This window comes from Equus przewalskii, chromosome 16 (genome assembly GCF_037783145.1).
Source record: "Equus przewalskii isolate Varuska chromosome 16, EquPr2, whole genome shotgun sequence".
NCBI lineage: Eukaryota > Metazoa > Chordata > Mammalia > Perissodactyla > Equidae > Equus > Equus przewalskii.
Window position 1 is genome coordinate 15,520,609 of NC_091846.1, and position 7,764 is coordinate 15,528,372.

The window sequence follows — 7,764 nt, forward strand, 5'->3', positions numbered from 1 at the left end:
ACAAGGACTTATTGCAAGAGTTTCTATTCCCATTATGCCTTCTACTTCACCTCTATTTAGAGTCCCAATCCCCAAATGGGACCATTCTAATTACAGGTATCCCTGCTTTTCGAAAGTTCCCTTTATGCCACTTCAATTTTATGAAACTCCTACATTAGCACCTGTTTTCACTAACTTAAAGAAATCTGAAGAGGATTTTCGCTTTTATCAAGAAAGGCGAAAAATGTTTCCACTTTACACCATTTCTGCTTACAAAAGTTTCCAGAGGAACACTCTACTTTTGGATAATGGGAGAAAACTGTACTTTTGTCAAGGGTGACTCAAAATTCATACACAGTAAAAATGGAATTCTAACCAGGAAAAATATACAGAAATCCAAATAGATGTCAATTTTTTTACATAAGGAATCTTACTATTGGATAAACATTTTGATATTTGCTTTCATGACTTTTCTCTCTCTAATTAGGCTATGAAATCCTGGAGAACAGGATTTTATTTTGTTCTGTTACTTTATTTTGTTATGTGGTCCCAAGGGCCTGGTTTGGGGCCTCATAAGCAGCATAGGTACAACCGGCACAGAGTATATATTGATTGAATAAAACACCTACATAAACCCCCAAAATTTATAAATCCTACTTTATAGAGCAATTACTACATCCACAACGTCACAATATTTTAAAACCCCAAAACATAATCAATATTTTGAAAAAAGTTAAAAGTGGGTATTTGCAATAAATCTAGACCAATAACAATAGAAAGGAGGTGCCACTCCTTTGAAACAACACCTAGGCACCAACTTGCCATTGTTTGCACATAGAGCAAACACCTAATGACAGCTTTGTGTAAACACACAATCAACCAATAAGCCCTAAGGGAAGCATTTTTGTACACAAAGGTTTGCCTTTGACAAACATCTGACCCAACTTCTGCTCCTAAAAACAAAATTCTGCTACCACTAGCAAATAGGGAAAGAATTATATAAATGCCTCAGCAAGTGAAAGAAAATCACGAGACCTAAAATCTTTTTAGTTGAATACATTTTCTCATCTTCCACATTCATTGGCTTCTAATAATTACTCATATTACTAATGATAATCACTCATATCATTAATCACTGGTAGTCCCGCTTTATGAACAAATTGTGCTCATTTCTGTGCGGTCGTTTGGAAATTGGAATTTCTCATAGAAACAATGTTCTGAGTGCTGATATAGTCCCTGGCCAGCCCACTTAGCTCCTAATCCCGGTGGTCTCTAATCTGCTCACACTAGCCCAAACAGGTGATGTCTACCCACCATCTGCCCACCTGCTTTCTGCAGCACCCCAGGGCCCAGGCTTAGGGGCCTCAAATCTTCACAACTGCCCTTAATGCACAAACTTTTAAACTGCCTACTCTTTCTCCTTCCTCCTCCAACCAAACTCCAATCTCTCCCGTGCGATTCTTAGCAAAGTAAAAAGCAAGATGAATGAATGGATTTATAATGAAGTGTGAATAACAGAAGTAGTCAAATATTCTACCATGGGATGGAAAACTGATGGAATCTGTGAATCCTTTTCCGAGTTATTTTCTGAAAAGTGTTACCACCAAGTCAGTTAAATTTAGATACAAGAATTCAGAAAGTAACTCCTAGCACTTCAGCTGAACTCTACCATCCATCAAACTCTCCTGTAAAAATATTTGCAAATCTGCTCTAAACCTTCCACAGCCCGCAAGTACTTAAAACAAAATCCTTCAAGGCTTTTGATAAACTGCCCCAATCTACGGTTCCAGGTCTGTCTCCTACCTTACCCATCTCACAATTACTGCATTTTGCAAAAACAAATTGAAACATACAGACACACATATGTGCATGTGCGCACGCGTGCGCGAGTGCGCGCACACACACACACACACACACACACACTAACTAAAGCAAATCTACATTGATCAGCTTCCAAACAGTTTAACAGATTAAAAGTGAAAAATAATAGGCTATATGGAAGAAGACATCCCTGGGTTAAAGCGGGGTTTGTGAAGGCACACAGCCCGCTCTACCTAGGGATGTGCTCTCAGGATCAGCGAGTTTAAGCAGCTGCTACCTCAGTGTTCACATTTTCACTGCTTCCAAACCCTAAGTTGTTTCAGAACCAATCCCCTATGTCATCAACACAGCTGGGTGGCCCCAAGAGCACATGTGCACTTTCCAGATGATTTGTCCAGTGGTAGAAAACTGGAAACTGGAGTTCTTGAATGAATGGTCATCCCTGGTAATCCCAGTGTTTGTAAACCAGACTGAGTTTCACAACGCAGCACTAAATCGATCCATTTCATGATTGAACAATACACGTTTCCAATTTATAGTCCCTCAAAGTTAAATTTGAAAAGGGGGAAAAGGAAGTGATCAGACATTAATATTTAATTTCCCCAAGGGGAATTTCATATATAAAAATAATCCTGACCAGTGATGTTAATCAGAATACCAAAAGAGAGAAAGATTTTGATATTTAGTATTTCCTTCAAAAAAAGAAAATAAAAATTGCCTTCAAGAGAAAAATCAGAACGTTGTAGGACTCCTTTACATTTATTTTATGGGTTAAATTTTTGTCTTTGAATTAAATATGGGTTAGGAAATGCAGGAAAAGAACTAAAATCCTTTCAGTGTTTATGACTTCTTAAAATGACACAGCTGCGTATACACATTTATAATGTTTCTTAATACTTATGAATTTCACTTTAAGTTTTGAATTTAATTTTTATGTCATAGTCTCTTTAATTCTTAGAAAACTGATTTCTAGTTGATTAGGCTTCCCAACTAAAACTGAATAGAATACATTATATAGGTATGATATTTATACACAAATTACATTTTTTACATTATACTAACTGCTAATTCTGAATCACTTGACAAAATATGATGCATTTTAACACGTGATCTAGTATTGCTTGGTAATATAATGAGCAAGGAACAAAGGGGGGTTCAGTTGACAAGGCTGATAACAAGACCCTTTCTACATCCAACGTGACCAAAACATAAGCTCATCTCAGTAGCAGTCTGCTTTTCCTTTTGTGAGCATAGTTTGAAACATATACACTAAAAACAGTATCAATTTTTACGTGGCTTTAGTGGGGGGGGTGGAGGGTCAGCATATCGTGTTAGCAATTTTCTGTGGAATCACATTAGAGCTTCATTGTGGTAGCCATATCACATTAAAATCTGTTTTTTGCTAAATGGCTTCCATTGTGTATTTGGTGAATCTGATATGGAAAATTGCTAATGCAATAGGAGTATCACATAAGCTTTCCTGACTGTAATGCTCAGCCACAATATTCAGGAGAAAGAGGCTCAAGGGGACTGGAGGGATTTCAGGGCTGGCTCTCCACAGCCTCTTAACAAGTCCTCAGCTCAAGTTCAACATTGACTTCTTGAAAAATGGACCGTTAAAACCTACTGTATGGGGGAAAATCCTTTTCAGATTTTATTTCAGAAGAGATCATGGGTTCAGTGAAAGACGTGTCATTTAATTAATATTTATTGACTGAGCACTATGCAGGGCACCACGGTTAGCATTAACGGAATGAAAAAGATAGATGAAACATGGTCTGTTCCTTCACAGATCTTGAAAGGATTGACTGAGGAAAAGAAATAAATTATCATATGAGTAACTTAATACAAGATGTGGCAAGAGCAGAAAATGCAAAGAGCCATAGGAGCTCAAAGGAGGACATGCCTGCAACCAGGGTCAGCAGAGGAAGTTCTGTGAAGGCAGCACCTGGACAGGGCCATAAAAGATGAGGACGATGTTGATAAATCTGAAGATCTGGTGAGGGGTGGGGATGCAGGAGAAGGCATTCTAGGCCTTAGCAGGAGTAAAGGTGCAGAGGAGAGGACAGGAGAGCTATGCATGGGAAATTATAATTCATTATTTTAATTGCAGCATAAAATACGGACGGGGTGGGAAGATAAGCCTGGAAAAAAGGTCCAGGGTCAGCCTGCGGCTGACACCAAAGGAGAGCAGTATGTGGCGTTAAGGATGGTTTGGGGTGGAAGTGCCAGGATGCAGTCCACCGGCAAGATTAACACTCAGCTTTCAGGGGTATGACAGCTTCTAATGCTAACAGTCATCTTGAAATCTTAACAACTTTGGTTAGCACACATTTCTTAAGAGACACAATTTATAAGACTATTTATTTTAAAAGGTTAGTTTTCTGCCAAGGGATATTTGTTTATTTTTTGTTATACCCCTAGTCATGACATGGACATTCACTAGGTTAACAAAAAACATCACTAAAGTGTTCACACTGTTGTAACTACGTGCGAATTTACTGTTTGCTTTTTTTTTTCTTTAGAATAACTTTTCAACTCACTGGCAACTGTAACCAAGGAAATATAAAGCCAGAGGCCTAGAATTACAACTATTTGAAGAGATTCATGCTTTCAATGTACTGCTGTATTTACTGTTTCATTCTGGACACTTCCGTGTTTCCGAATTCCCCTCTAAATGCTAGAAACAATAAACAGAAAATCTGCACTAAGCTTCATTAGAGCTTTAAAATTTAATGTAGTATGTTTTGCAAATTAAAAAGAAAAAACTTCTTTATTTTCCTTAACCTGTACCTTTCCTTAAATCAGAACACATTCTGTGGATGAGTATTATTTCTGACACATTAAAGCAGAAAAAGATGAAATTGCTGTTTTATTTATTGCAGAATGTCAGACATAAACTAGTTAGTTGTCTAAGTGCTACAGTGACCACTTATTAAACACTCCAATTTGGTAGGGAAATTGCACTCTCATTAATCACAATTAAACTATTTGTAAAACTGAAATTGAAATTTTAATCCTTATGAAATAATTTAACAGATTTTTTTTCTCCTCCAACTGACCACACAATCAGAAAGGATAAACAAATTTACCAGTTGCTTATTACTTATTGATATCCTTGGCAATGCTTCGTTTAAAAAAACAAAACAAAACTCTTCTTTCTCATTACATGTCTTGGGCAATCAGAGACGCAGTGGTTGACATCTGTGAATATTTTCTGATTACTCATTAACTTGGGATATAAAAGTAAAAGAAAAAGATTTTAAAAGGAGAAAAGTCAAAGAGCTCATGCTGACTTTAAAAGATTGATGACAGAGATGTAAGAACTGTAAAGTATTTAGTGGTTTAACCTAAAATTTGTTTATATCTTTGATTTTTTAGTAAACACTATACTAATAAAAATTAGTTAGCTCAGATTAAGAGTATGTTGACATTCCCTTAAACATAGCTTGAAACCACAGAGCTGAAGCATAAAACAACTCTGACAAAGATAGCCAGTCAAGCATAAAAATGGGAGTTGGTTGTGTCAGAATAGATTAAGAGGCTGAAGACTGTCTGCTAAAGACAGTTGTCTTGCCATCAATGAAGGCAATTATCATCACTAAAAGTTATTCTTCTGATATATTATTTGAAACTTCCGTCATATTATATCTAAAATGCTCCTTATTTATAAACTATTACATCATTTTCTTATCTGCAGTGTCCTTCTTGGACAACCACAAACTTGAAATCGGTCCAAAATCTTGTTGTTTATGGTTTCCTACAAGCATAGGGAAACTCACTTATTCAATTGTCTATTTGAAATTAGGAGAATGTGCTGGGTTTTACTTTTACTTCCTTTTTAAATATATATGACTATTTTTAAAATGCAAGTACTCAATGGCATTCCCTCACACCGACAGGACTCCTAAAGCGGAAGATCTGTCTGAAACAGAATATTTCACACACCCAGAAGGATGCCCCAAATCCTCCGCTTACTTATGGCCAAGGAGGCAGCACTACTAAGTGCCGTATGCCTTTACAGTTATCCTCTATTATTCCTGCTAAGCCACACTTTCAGAAGATCATCCGAGAAAGCTGGCAAGCCACGGAAATGGTACTCGTAAACTGCATCCATTAAAAGCAATCCACAGTGTCCTGTGGATGTGTATCCCACTGTGAGTTACTGGGTAAAGAATTTACATGCAATTTTATTCCAAAACTAGATGTACATCAGTTGTAGGTTATTTCTCAGGAGTACCAGTTCCAGCCCAGAAACAAGTCAACGGAGTTATTTCTAAACTATCATTTCAAATTTCCACTGTCAAGAGTGGGAGGAGGAAGGAATAGTAACGGGAAGACTCGTCAGCGATTAGCCATCCATAAAAATGTTTCCCCCGCGCTCCTCCTTCCGATCACAATGCTGGCGTCAGTTAGTCTCCTGTATCTGTTCCCCACCTCGCCCCCCTCCCCTCTGCGGAGAGCTGGCACCGAATGGCAGGCGAAGGAAAAGACAAACATCCCAGCTCCCAAGACAATCCAAGCGCTAGCCCAGAGACACTTGAACAACATTCCTAACTTTTTTTCCTTTTCTCACTTCGCGTGCCTCAAAGGTAAGGAGAGTGAAAAGCCTGTGTGATCGAAGGCCAGGGAGGCCAGCTGAGTCACAATTACTACCCCTCACCCTGATTTCTCCACTGTCCTCCACCCCCCACCCCGCACCCCCCGGCACAGCAAATGGTTACTCAGCTCCGAGTTTGGGGCTCCAAGGCCCCGGTCCTCGGTGCGCGGTGCCCGGCCTCCCCCGCGGAGAGCGGGCGCGCATCCCTGCCCACGCCCTGGGCCACAGCCCCGCGCGGCCCGCGCCCCCGCCGCGGGACAAGCATCCTCCGGCAGGTCCCCGGTGCCGGCAGCCCCGGCGGGTGCGGCCAACTCCCCGGGGCTGTCCCCTCCGGCTCCTCTCCCACCCAGCCCACCCCAAACAGGCTCTGCCAAGAAATACGCGGACGAGAATACAAAGAACCAAGCCACACGCCCAAGAGCCTCCAAGACTTCCCTTGCGGAAGAAAAACTTAGCCACATACGCACGCACCGGCCCAGCGCGCGCCGCAGAGGGCATCTCTTACCTGTCCCCACGGTGCCACTCATCCCTCCCCCACCCAGGTCTGGCTCCCCCCGCCCCCGGGGGTCCCGGCCGCCCGCTCCGAGCGCCGCGCACTCACTGCCTGGCTCGCGCGCCCAGGGGCTGCAGGGCCCGGCGGCGGCGGCGGCGGCGGGGACCGAGACAGCGGCTGCGGCGGCGGCGGCCCAGCCGGCGTCAGTCAGACTGGAGCCGCGCAGCCTCATCGCCCGTATTAGTGCGCCGACCTGGAAAGCGGCCAGCAGCCCTGTTCCCCGGCCCGCCCCCGCCGCCGCCGCGCGCCCGGCCGCTCGGGAGCCCGCCGGGAGGGGGCGGCCACGTGCGCGGAAACCTGCGGCGGGGGCGCCGGCCACGCGGGACCCCGGCCAGGGCTGCCCCTCGGTCCTGCCGCGCGAGCCCAGGGTCGCCTCGGTCCGCGCCCCAGCCCCGCTCCCGGCAGCGTGGGGCACCTCGCGTCCCTCGCTCCCCCGCCACTCTCGTCTCCACCTGGAGCCTGAGGCCGAAGGAGGGTTCTTACCAGAACAGATGCAGGACCAACAAACCGGTTTGGAAACCCCTCCGAGCCGCTCTTTCGGACACGTTTCTAAGCCCTGATGGTTCCTTACTCCTTTCAGAGTAAAGGGATCATTACACCCGTCCGCAGCGCCAGAGTAACTGGTTTGCACAGGCATAGGCAGAAGGAAACCTAATCACCCTGAGTGGTGAGTGGGGTTAAAACTAGTTATATAATTATGTGGATTGTCATTTCCCTACGTGTATTTGTTGAACAGCCTAGCGTATAATATATATTATCTAATCTAATAAAGGTACAACCTCGTGGGCACTGAGCAATGTTAATGTACAAC

The 7,764-nt window shown here is 42.8% G+C and overlaps 1 protein-coding gene across 7 annotated transcripts in view; it reads right to left on the minus strand.

Moving 5' to 3' along the window:
• Positions 1–7,211, minus strand: part of SMAD9 (SMAD family member 9) — a 77,442-nt gene extending 70,231 nt beyond the window's left edge. The window contains exon 1 of one of the 7 annotated variants that reach the window (XM_070578026.1): positions 7,002–7,211. The gene's annotated coding sequence lies outside the window, so the exon portion shown is untranslated. Of the gene's footprint in view, positions 1–6,905 lie in introns of all 7 variants that reach the window. The other 6 variants (XM_070578025.1, XM_070578028.1, XM_070578029.1 and 3 more) reach the window with 6 other exon arrangements.
• Positions 7,212–7,764: the final 553 nt, after the last annotated feature.